The sequence below is a fragment of the Pygocentrus nattereri genome, chromosome 11 (assembly GCF_015220715.1).
Source record: "Pygocentrus nattereri isolate fPygNat1 chromosome 11, fPygNat1.pri, whole genome shotgun sequence".
Taxonomy (NCBI): domain Eukaryota; kingdom Metazoa; phylum Chordata; class Actinopteri; order Characiformes; family Serrasalmidae; genus Pygocentrus; species Pygocentrus nattereri.
Window position 1 is genome coordinate 25,107,005 of NC_051221.1, and position 11,652 is coordinate 25,118,656.

An 11,652-nucleotide genomic window follows, 5' to 3' on the forward strand; every position below is an offset into this window, starting at 1 on the left:
CAACTGCTACTGACACTTTTTTCGAGCCGCTCATCGAGTTAAAGAATAAAGCAGGACACTTTAAAGCCCAGCGCTCACTATCAGACTGAATTTCTTTGTGAGACATCTTTAGGATTTAAACGAACCTGAAAAGTTTCGAGTTAATGGATTTACACAGTGCCTCATTTCGCTGGAAATCCCACTAATGTAGATGTGTAATTACAAAGGTCTGTGTAAAAAGGTCATATGTGAACGTATTTTCTGGCATATTTCACCTTATGAAAATATATAGCATAAAACAGTAAAAATGTACAATTTAAAAATGTATAATTATCCATCCATACGTTTATCTTCTAAGCCGGGGGTGAGGGGGTGGAGCCTATCCCAGCGGTCATCGGGCGGAAGGCAGGATACACCCTGTACAGGTCGCCAGTCCATCGCAGGGCAGACAGACAGACAGACAGTCACTCACACACTCACACCCAGGGGTAATTTAGCACGTCCAATTGGCCTGACTGCATGTCTTTGGACTGTGGGAGGAAACCCACGCAGACACAGGGGGAACATGCAAACTCCACACAGAGAGGACCCCGGTATAAACATATCATATAAAATGTAACTCTTATTCTGATCAATTGTGTTATATAAATATATAATATATAACAATATTATATATAAATTGTGTTGGGGCCGTCATGGGCTGGAGGTTAGGGATCCAGCCTCGTGACCGGAAGGTCCCCGGTTCGATCCCCAGAGCTGACAGCACATGACTGAGGTGTCTTTGAGCAAGACGTGCTCACTGCCCCCTAGTGTGTGTGTGCTCACTAGTGTGTATGTGGTGTTTCACTTCACGGGTGGGTTAAATGCGGAGGTGAAATTTCCCCGTTGTGGGACTAATAAGGGTCTCTTAATCTTAATCTAATCTTAATAAAGTGTTCATCAGGGTAAAATAAAGGGTCAACAAAAGGTAATAAAACATAGTGGCCTTTAAAGGGGAATGTTTCTACTAAGTCTAGAAAATCAGCACAAAAAAGCAAGAAAATACAGAAAAATAAAATGTTTAACAAAAAACACATATCAGTTTCATCAAAAATGTATTCATTCATTCCATTAACAGTAGAATCTATGCAATATTTTGTAAGGCAACTCTTTCATTTTGTTATTATTTTGTTATTTTGTTATTACCTATAGTGAAGAGTTCAAACGGAACAGCTGTGTTATAAAATTGTTACATTTCTTATCAACTATATGAAAAGTATTAACAAAAAGCTCAAGCACTGCCAGCACTAAGCTTTAGGGGCCTGCTAGAGGCTGCATGAAGGCTTATACAATAGCCTTAAATGGTGTGCGGAGAGTTTAACCATTTAACCGTTACTCAGCTTTAATGAAGTTCATTTATTTCACAGAAAACACTTTTAGCACAGCATCAAACAGATGGTAGACTGCTTGTGTGGAGAAAACCTGGAAGAGAACTCTAGCCAGACTGCGCTACAGCACAGAGGTGGAAACATAAAAGTCTGAGGCTGTTTTTCTTACAATGGTGTTGATGAGTTTGTGTTCATTCCTAGGTTTACTTTACATTCAAACCTGCAGAAATCTGCACAGAATTTGCGTAAACTATGATTTGAAGAACCCCAGTCGTCTTTTAGAAGAACACCTTATCAAAAAACAATTTACAGTTTTGAAATGGTCTGTTTAACATAAATGGCACTTGATTTGACATATTGTTTCCTAACAGAAAGAAGTTCTTTTTTTTTTTTTTTACTTTTACATACTTTTAAGTATGGCACAAATGTCCACATACTTTTTAAGGCCACAGTATTGTCCTACTAGCTTACTACTAAGTAGCCAAGTACAGGTGCACAGAGATCAGAGATAAGTAAAAATTCAACTTAGTCTGTGTCTGAATTATGAAATTCCCTTTTCTACCTGATTTCCATGATTTTGCCATGTGGATTCATAAACTAGTCAGTTCTGCTAATATATTTAGTCAGAAGAAAAACATACAGGAGTGGCCTTAGACCCTAGACCTGCTGTTTAAGGATACCACCAGAAGTGGGTAAAGTGACCTAAATCTAAAAGATGATGCAACCAAAAAACAACTGCCATTCTATTTTAACCTAGTGACTTCCCTATAAAACTGCAGTGGAACTTTTCAGCTTCTCTGTTGACACAGATGGCTTTATTGTATGCATCTATTGTACATAAATATTATACTTTGAAAATGCTTATTTAACACAAACATAAATTCATCAACATTTTAGTTGCGTACATGCAACTGAATAATACGTGCAACTAATGGCGACCTTCTTCTGGATGTGCCACTTTATTGATTGGGGAAAATAAATAAATAAATATGGTTGTTAACCGGCTATTATTTTATGTGTGAAGAGCAGTAAATAGTAACAGTAAATGTTCACAGATAATTCCTATTTAGAATTTATTAAAGCCAATATTAGAATCTGAGGGATTCCTTTGGTCTCTTAAAGCATAATCTTAATCTGAATTAATGATAAGATTTTTACTAAGAGTTTTGCTAAGCATTTCATCTGAACAGTTTTTACTGTATCCCTGTCCATGGAAGCATCTTCTTACCTCCATACCTATACATGGTGCTGGTAATAGGAAGCTGGCTGCCCCATGAACAACCCATTAGTTTGTGTTTATTTATAGTTTAAGTGTGGATTAGTACACTTGAATCTGACCTCTTTCTAAAGCCAAGGGTGGGCTCTAAAAAGTCAGATAAGAGTGAACGTGGGACCGAATCATGTGGTCAGAATCATGCTCTTTGTTCAGTAAGAACCATTGGCCCCCTTGTGCATGCCCACGCCACACCTCTGGCCTTTCCATTCCTATTTAAAAGAGAAGGACATCAGTAGCACACTATATCAAACCACTTCAAGTTGAAAGACTGCTGCCAGCGCTGCACTTAAAAGCTGCTCAGCACATACACAGCAAGAATGATAGTCCTCAGGACAGCTCTTCATTAGGCCACTTTGTGTTCAGAGAATCAAAACAACATGAAAATTAACAGACAGCGCAAGTGACGTACTTCATTATGACATTCGTGCTGAGGTCTGAGAGCATGACATGATGTCCCAGCTTGAACTTGGCTTACAAATCCATTGCGACAGTGTTTGCCTGAATTTGTTTTGTAATGATTTCCTTGTCTGAAACCAGCACTGCACTGATGTCTTCTTCCTCTGGACAGGGACTGAGCTTTGCACTGTCATGCCTTTACAAAGATGTTTGGAACTTGAAGATTTTCACCATCACTGCTATTTTATGATTCATCAAAAGATCCTATTTGGTTTGGTATCAGTAGGATACATATTTTAGATGGAGACTTGGAGAGATACACTTATTTCTTTAATTGTATTACTATTTGTTTTAAATCATTTTCTACAGTGAACTCTATTGGCAAATATTTTTAATAAATAAAGCTTTTGCTTCATTTTAAGAAATAATGCTTGAAATAAACAATGTTTTGCCAACAGAATGAGACACCTGTGCTAGACACATTTACTTAAAACAAATAAAAATGTTTAAAACATACATATTTTAATTTTATAATGTTCTAATTTTAATCGCAAAATGAGAAATTTGTCGATATTCTAAAGGAATTTTTGTGGAATTTTAATAAAAAAGAAGAATACGCACTGTATAAGATTTTCAGTATGCATAATCATGTTTCAAAAAACTATTCAAGAAACAATACGTTCATAAAGACAATTTAATTGTTACATCATATGTCTGACGACAACACAGTAATAGTGTAAAAAACATTTTAGTGAACTTACTGTCATATCACACAACTAATGTCTACATAAATAAATATGCCATCTGTCATTTCGACAGTAGCCCATGTCACATGTCATCAGATTACAAGCTTTGTTGGTTTTCTAAATGAAAAAATCCTTTACAGGGAACAAACTTAACTTGACAGTTTTTTTCTGCAGATGTTAGTGCACTATTTATGTATGTATGTGTGTAATGTAAGTCTATGTATGAGTTTAACATATTGGAAAAAACTAAGCATAAAATATTAAATATGCCATAAACTTCAATAAACAGTTCAAATTTGATGTTTTTTCCCCTCAATATGTTAAAATCAACAAATAAACAGTAATTGTGCATGAAAATGAGCAGAGGTGTGTTCTCTGTAGAGGATGTGTTAACATTCACTAGAAAATCAACAGAGCACATCATTTGATCAGGGGTGCACAAACTTTTGCACAGGATTGTATGTTTCCAGGGTGTGCATACATCATGCTCCAAAACCGAAGGGCTGAAATGAGAAGAATGCATGTGGGATTTTGAGAACTGGGTTAATACAGATAGTATCTAACAGCCATCCATCACGTGGCATATGCCTATCAATGGGTTGTAGGAACCTACAACATGCACATGATTTGAAATACTTTAAAACTAATACGTTTTGCAACATACATGAAAATAATAAATGGGTGAAAGTGACGATGCAGTGGAGTTCATGAACTTTCAGTCATTTCAGTTCAAGGACTTGTTCAGCATGCTACATTATTATTAAAAATGAATTATGAATGTATGTAACAGTTCCAGCATCATTTTCACAGTTCTTATCTGTACAAACTCTTTTTCATGGGAGCTCTGAGAAGATTTAGCATGGAGAACTGGAGGTGCAATCTGCTTAATAAGATCAAAGGGAGTGCATGGAAATTTGTCTCATGGTTGGTTGGGGAGAGTTGGGTGAATAGTCAACCCACATGCAGGCGAAGAAACAATGGGCCATTTCTGTGCCACGTTCAGTGGGAATGAATTGTGTTCCATTTGCATGAGGCATAGTGCCCTTTCATTATTCTAATCGGCCGAGCTGCACAATAGTAAATACAGGGTGGAACCGTCCTAACTACCCGTCTCAGGCCACCCTGGATCAACAGAGAACCGTAATGTGCTCTCTGCTTGGACAGTGGCTGTGCTTTTCCACCACGTCTGGCTGGATAAAGAGACACAGATGTCATGGTCTGGGTGAACCACAGAGGAAGGGCATCCCAAACTGACCCCTGTCCTGGTACGTCTTGCCCTGCACTGTCTGCCGGCACTGTGACTGTGAAGCACTGCCATCATACAGTGGTTGAGCACCCTTGACACGCATGGCCTACTGGTTGCAAATGTAGGAAACGGTGGCTTTGGTTCTTTTAAGCCCAAAGAAATGCATATATACTGTGTGAAATTCAAATGCACCCATTTCCCACTGTCTCTATTCAGAATCACAGTAGTTTCATAGGTCCGGTTGGCTTCAGTCAAAAAGAAATCAAAGAGGGAAATCCATGCTAGAATGTGGCTGGAGGGAACCAAATTAGCCAATTTAGAGCGCTCCATGCACACTTCATCCCTCTGACCCAAATATGAACACACGCAAACAGTTAGCTCAGAATCCTTAAGTCAAGTTCACGAACATAAACATGAAAGATTGATGCTGTCCATCTCAGGGATTCGGTTCCATGTGTACTTTCAAAGGCCTGATTTGGAAAATGCTTCATTGCACAGGTCTTCAGATATGGGGAAGGTAAAATTGCGTTACACTCTAGAGATCTTTTCTTTTCTCTCTGTAGGCTTGTAGCCACCAGCGGCGAACTTCTCTTGCTCAGTCTCTGACCTGAAAACATATTTTGACATGTGAACTCATGAAAAGCTCATTGTCTGTGTGTAAGCTACTTACTGAACATAGAGTGTCTGACTGTCCTGTGCCTGTTTATATGTTCATATTTACATTGAAAAAATAAACATTACGTGTCAGATTATGTCAAAGCAATTAGGCGTGTACAGGCATGTTGTTTTTCTTTTTAAGCAGTCTACACAAAAGTTGCTAACACAGCTCTCGAAGGTTAATGGTCTGTATGATTTAATTATGGACTGGACAAAGAGAGCTTGTCAGTCACAGCCATGCTGACCTCTCTGTGTCAGTTGCAGGGAGTCAAAGTGCTTCATTTTTAAGGCAGCATGACAGAGATGGATGACCCTAATTCTGTCTTACTGAGTGGAGACCTAAAAAGTACAAGGAAGGTCTCAGAAGTGTGCTTTCTAAGAAAAGAGTGTACATTTGCTGTAGTAAATAAATATAATTGAATAAATTACATCCTTTTTCAGTGAATAATATATATCAATAATAAAGGCCAACTCAATAAATAGGCATATATTTCTTATGCACCCATTTCTTCTATTTCATTTATTGTAACTGAACTTCATCATGCAGTGTGCCCACGTCAGTTTTACATAACTAAGCATGAGTCACTGATATTTTCTGTCACTTTCTGAACAACCGTGAAGTTGTAATGTCTGGCTTTGTGATTTGGGTACTTGATGTAACATGGCAGCCTCTGGTGTTAGTGTCTTATCATATTAGTTTGGAAACATCAACAAGTCCTGTTAGAGTCATCTGTTGACTGCACAGAGACCTTTGTTTAAAATGGTGACTGTTAAGGTCAGCATTACAGGTTACAAAAACACTACCTTTACGGTGTGGCTTAGCACCATATGCGACTGTAACACCTACCTTTTCCTCAAAAAGCACCAACAGAGTGCGATGAACAACAGCAGCCCCAACCCAGAGGCCATCACGATTGAGATCAAAACGCCTGTAAAAACAGCACTACATAACTAAATATGTCTGGGTCTGTGGGTATATAGGACTGACACACAATGGGTGTGGAAGATATCAAAATGTGCTAATAAAATTAATGAATGCAAGGGTTATTTATCAATCAACTGATTTCCAAAAAGAATAGAAGCATTGGAGATATCTTGCTCAAATGAATTCATCACAGTTCTTCCAGTTACAAGAACTAATAATCAGAACCTGACAAAACTTTGTTTGTCCTACTATTGTATGTAAACTCCAGCATTCAAAACCCTCAAACAAAGATTGTGACTTTCATTAATAAAAGTTCTAATTGAAAAATAACAATCTGATTTTATAATGTAAAAAACATTGTTTAAAAATATATGCAGAGTGATGTCTGAACCTCATTTCTATTTTACCCATATACTTTTTGCAAAAACGTATGTGGACATCCCATCTAACTAGTGAATTCAGCTACTTTAAGCTGCATCCATCTGGTGTTCAATTCCCCAAACAAAGCTTGTATAATTTCAAAAGAAAAGCACTGACAAAATAATGGGATGCTATGAAGCAGCCACTCATTAACCTAATGTCAACTCGCCCAATGCAAACATCATCTAAAGGCATATCAAGCCCCCCAGCATGGGGCTGTGGAGCAGTGCAACTGGTTCTCTGGACTGATGGAGCTCCTCCAAAGTTCTAGATGAGTTAGAGTGGAGTTTGTGATCCAGAACTGATAAACTAACTTCAGTACCCGACCTCCCTAATGCTCTTGTGGTGGAACACAATCAGATAATCACAGAAGTGTTCCAGCATCTAGTGTAAAGCCTTTCCATAAAAGTAGTTACTGCAGGAAGCACCCAACTAATGCCCTTGATTTCAGATGTAACACTGGATGAACAGGTGTCTACAAACTTTTGGAAATAGCGTACATTAAGGTGACCTGATGTAGCTGTCACATTAAACTTCAGCAGAAAGACACTATTTTTGAATACTGGAAAAAATACTACACTTCTAGCTCTACCTTTCCTAAACACAGCTGCATCATAAATGTCCAACTGATTAGCAAACTATTACATCTGAGTTTGAAGAGTCACCCAGAAAGATAAGACTTTCAGCAGCCTGGCCTTCCTCCCACAGATGAGTCAAGTTTCTATTGACCTACAGTTACTGTTAAGAACTTAATTACACAGGTACAAGCTATAGCTCATACAAGATCCCAAGAGCTCTTCAGAAAGACTTCTGATACTGACTGATAGCTATTGTAACAGTCAATATTAATGTGCAGCAATAGAGAGAGATTTCATAAGCTTGCCATACTTGAGAGTTCAACTAACTAAACTCCTGCTCTTAAAGAATGAGCAACATGCCATGGACATAATGTCCATTATCCACCAAATATATTGATAGAAACATACTTCAAGTATCGCTAAGACTGAAAAGCAATATTACAGTGCATCAGTTTCACAATGTACTGCTAATACCACTATGACCACCTTTCAAAAAGTTGAAGCAAATCTAAGTACTGACTTAAAGTCCTACTCAAATAGTGCTGGGGAATGTAAAGTGAACTTTATTCATATCGAAGCTTTCCAGTATTCCAGTGTTGCTCAGAAAAATTGGAATAAATAAATAAAGGATGATCTCTGATTTTGAACAGTGCTGTATATATGTGAAATCTTAATTATCACACACCTTAAGTTCTTAACAGTAACTGTAGGTCAACTCAGGACAGGAAGGCTCTCCAGCGTGTGATCAAAACTGCCCAGTCCATCTCAGGAGCAGCCTTCCCCACACTACAGGACATTTATCACACCAGGGTAATCAGAAGGGCACAAAACATCATCAGGGACAGTACACACCCCCAGCACAGACTCTTCACACTCCTACCTTCAGGCAGACGTTACAGGAGTGTAAAGTCCAGGACAACTAGACTGACCAACAGTTTCTATTCACAGGCCATCAGGCTGGTGAACACCTCACTAACTACCTCTTCCCCCTCCCAATCTGAACTGATTTAACCTTGCACTCAACAACTGCACCTTACCTGCACTGTACTGCTGCTGTTAGAAAAATACTGTTTACATCTATTACTGCACAGAGTAATATTGTTTACTGTTTACTGTTTACATCTGTCACTTGATGCACTTTATGAACAACTGCTACACTTATTTGCACATACGCACGTGTAACTTTAATTTTATTTCAACTTTGCACATACTGTACACTTTTTTTAGCTTTTAACTTTTACTACGTTTTTTTAGAGTTATTCTTATATTTTCTTCTTTTTATTCTCTTAAGAGTATATATGGTGAATGGAGGAACAGCAAAATAAGAATTTCATTGTACAGTGAAACTGCCTGTTCTGCTGTGCACATGACAATAAAACTCTTGAATCTTGAATCCTAATCTAACTTATCAGTTAATTATAAAGCCCCTTATAAGATCAAGTGTGCTGGGGAAAGGACTAGTAAAAAGCTTCTACGACTGGAGCTGAGGACCACTGCTATACTGTGGTCGTGTTAATGTACTGGCTCTTGAAATAAGGTTCATATATCTGAATGAGGTTCATTAAATTCTAATGTCAACATTTTTCTTTTACACACTGCTGTATATTCTCTGTGGATTGCTCCTCACGCTGCTGATGAAGACTACCTAAATGATTAGCCTTCAGGAATTCCTGTATTCACAGTAACAGGTCTCAAATGGTGCCTTGTGAAATATATTATAAAATAAATATGGACATTTCTCAAAAAACACAAACCAAATGTTCCTTGAGTCTACAAAGGCTTATATCATGGGAAACTGAACATTTCTCACTTCTTTAAATAACATAGTGTGATATGATCTATATATGGGGACCCAGATAGCAAACATATCGGTTTGCAGGCTTGATGAGGTTGGCACCCCACTGATTATATGCCACTATGGATCCACTCTTGGACCACCCAGATTACTATTTTTATCCTGCATACAAGCACTACCTAGTTTTTTATCTCCTCAAAAATATTTTAAAATAGAAATCAGAATTTTATTTTGAAAAATAGATTAATTTCCAATTATAACAATTAGGTGAAAAAAGAATAACTAGCTCTAATGAAGAAATGAAGGAAGAATAAGTAAACTGGACTGTAAGTGCAAAATGAGCAATGAAAGTACCATTTTTTCTGATACTCTAATAAACCACCAGTAGACCGCCTGGAAGCAGTCTGCAGCTGATTAGTTCTGCCCACTCACACTGAAGTTATAAGGAGTTTAAGAACTTGCATATATCAGGTCTTAAAGGCACAGTAACATACTGTTAACAGTAACAGCCATCATTTTAATTCTGAGGGATAAAGATATGTTGGAAAACTGTCATGTAGAATTTTCTATACATAAAAATTTACAAATAGCATAAACTTCAGGGGGGAAATAAAATACAAGACAAATGTAAGATATTGGCCTTTAAGTTCCAATCCAAATAATCCAAAAACAGAAAAAAATCTTCAGAGCAGACTCGATTTTAGTTCACCTGTAACATACAGAGGTCTATTTAACACTGATGTCAACGAATGGCTTTAAAAATCACCATGTGGCTTTCAGAAAGCTTAGCTGAATAACAGCTGGTGTGCTACTGACCTCACTGTGTTAAGCACAGCATTCCTATGATCATCAAACCATTTATAATTTGCAAGTTGACCATCTTCATTTGTAATCTTTAAATCAACAAAAATATGTTATTTGGAGATGATTAGTATCCTCGTTATCTCATCCGAGGCAGCCGCATGTTCCAGATAAACAGTCATCAAACATCACTTGTTATGACTGTAACACAGCCGCAAGTGTCATAATGACACGTGATGAGACAAACACAAGGCCCACTGAGGTAGAACATGACTAAGAATATGACAACTAAGTGAAGTAATTAGATTTTGATTGTACAGCATGAAGTATAAAATTAGTAACAACTACACTAACATGCTTTGGCTGTAAGAATCTTAGATCATCAGCAATTGCAGCATCACCAGAGGAAGGGACAGCTCTCTGACGCAGTTTGCTGGCCTCACGTCACTGAGCTGTCTCTTACTCATTCAGAGAGTGGAATGGGACTTGCATTCACTGAATGAAGATGTCAGGCCAGTTAGTCAGAGGTGAGAGACAAAAAACTCATGCACACATAAACAGAACACAATTGCAACATACAACATACCCCAGCTCATCCAAGTGAAGTCATCTTAGCACGAAAGAGAAAGAGACAAGAAAGAGAAGGAAAGAAAAAAAGAGCAGTTTAAGTTGAAGGAATAGAAATTTGGAGATTTATTCCACAAATCATAGCTTGAAATAGTAGAAAAATTAGGGCTGCTGCAACATGCTGTTTACAGTTCAATGAAAAAGTATTTGTCCTGACTTCTTATACTTGTCACGCTTAATTGTTACAGATTTTCAAACAAACTTTACTATATAAGACAAAGATAACTTAAGCAAACACAAAATTACGCTTTTCCATGATCTTTATGGAAAGTTTTCCAACATTAACTGGCCCTGCGTGAGGAATTAATTGTCCCCTTAATTAACTAATCAAATATTTTACCAAATTTATTTGACCATTGGTGTCAAAATTAGACACTTCCAGGCTTGACAACTGCCATCATTAAACACATCTTACATAGAACATTTCTAGCACTGTGAAGTAGGCTAAAAGGTCTCAACAAGCAGCACACTCTTAGAATTAAAAAAAAAGTTTGTGAAAAAGATCAGTCTAGAAAGGGTTACAAAGCCACCTGTTAATAATGGACACTTCCAACTAGTAAACAGTAGAACAGTGGTGAATCTTCCCAAAAGTGGCCAGTCTTCCAAAATTCCTCAAAGGACACAGCATTAAGTCACAAAAGAGCCCAGTGAGATGCTGTGGCAGGACCTTAAACGAACAACTCATGCTCAAAAGAACTAAAACAATTCTACAAAGAACAGAGGGTCAAAATTCCCCCACAGCGATGTGAAAGACTCATTGCCAGTTAAAGGAGGTTTATCGGTGATATACATGTTGCAAAACATTTTTCCTTCAATAAATGAAATGATTATTTAAATAT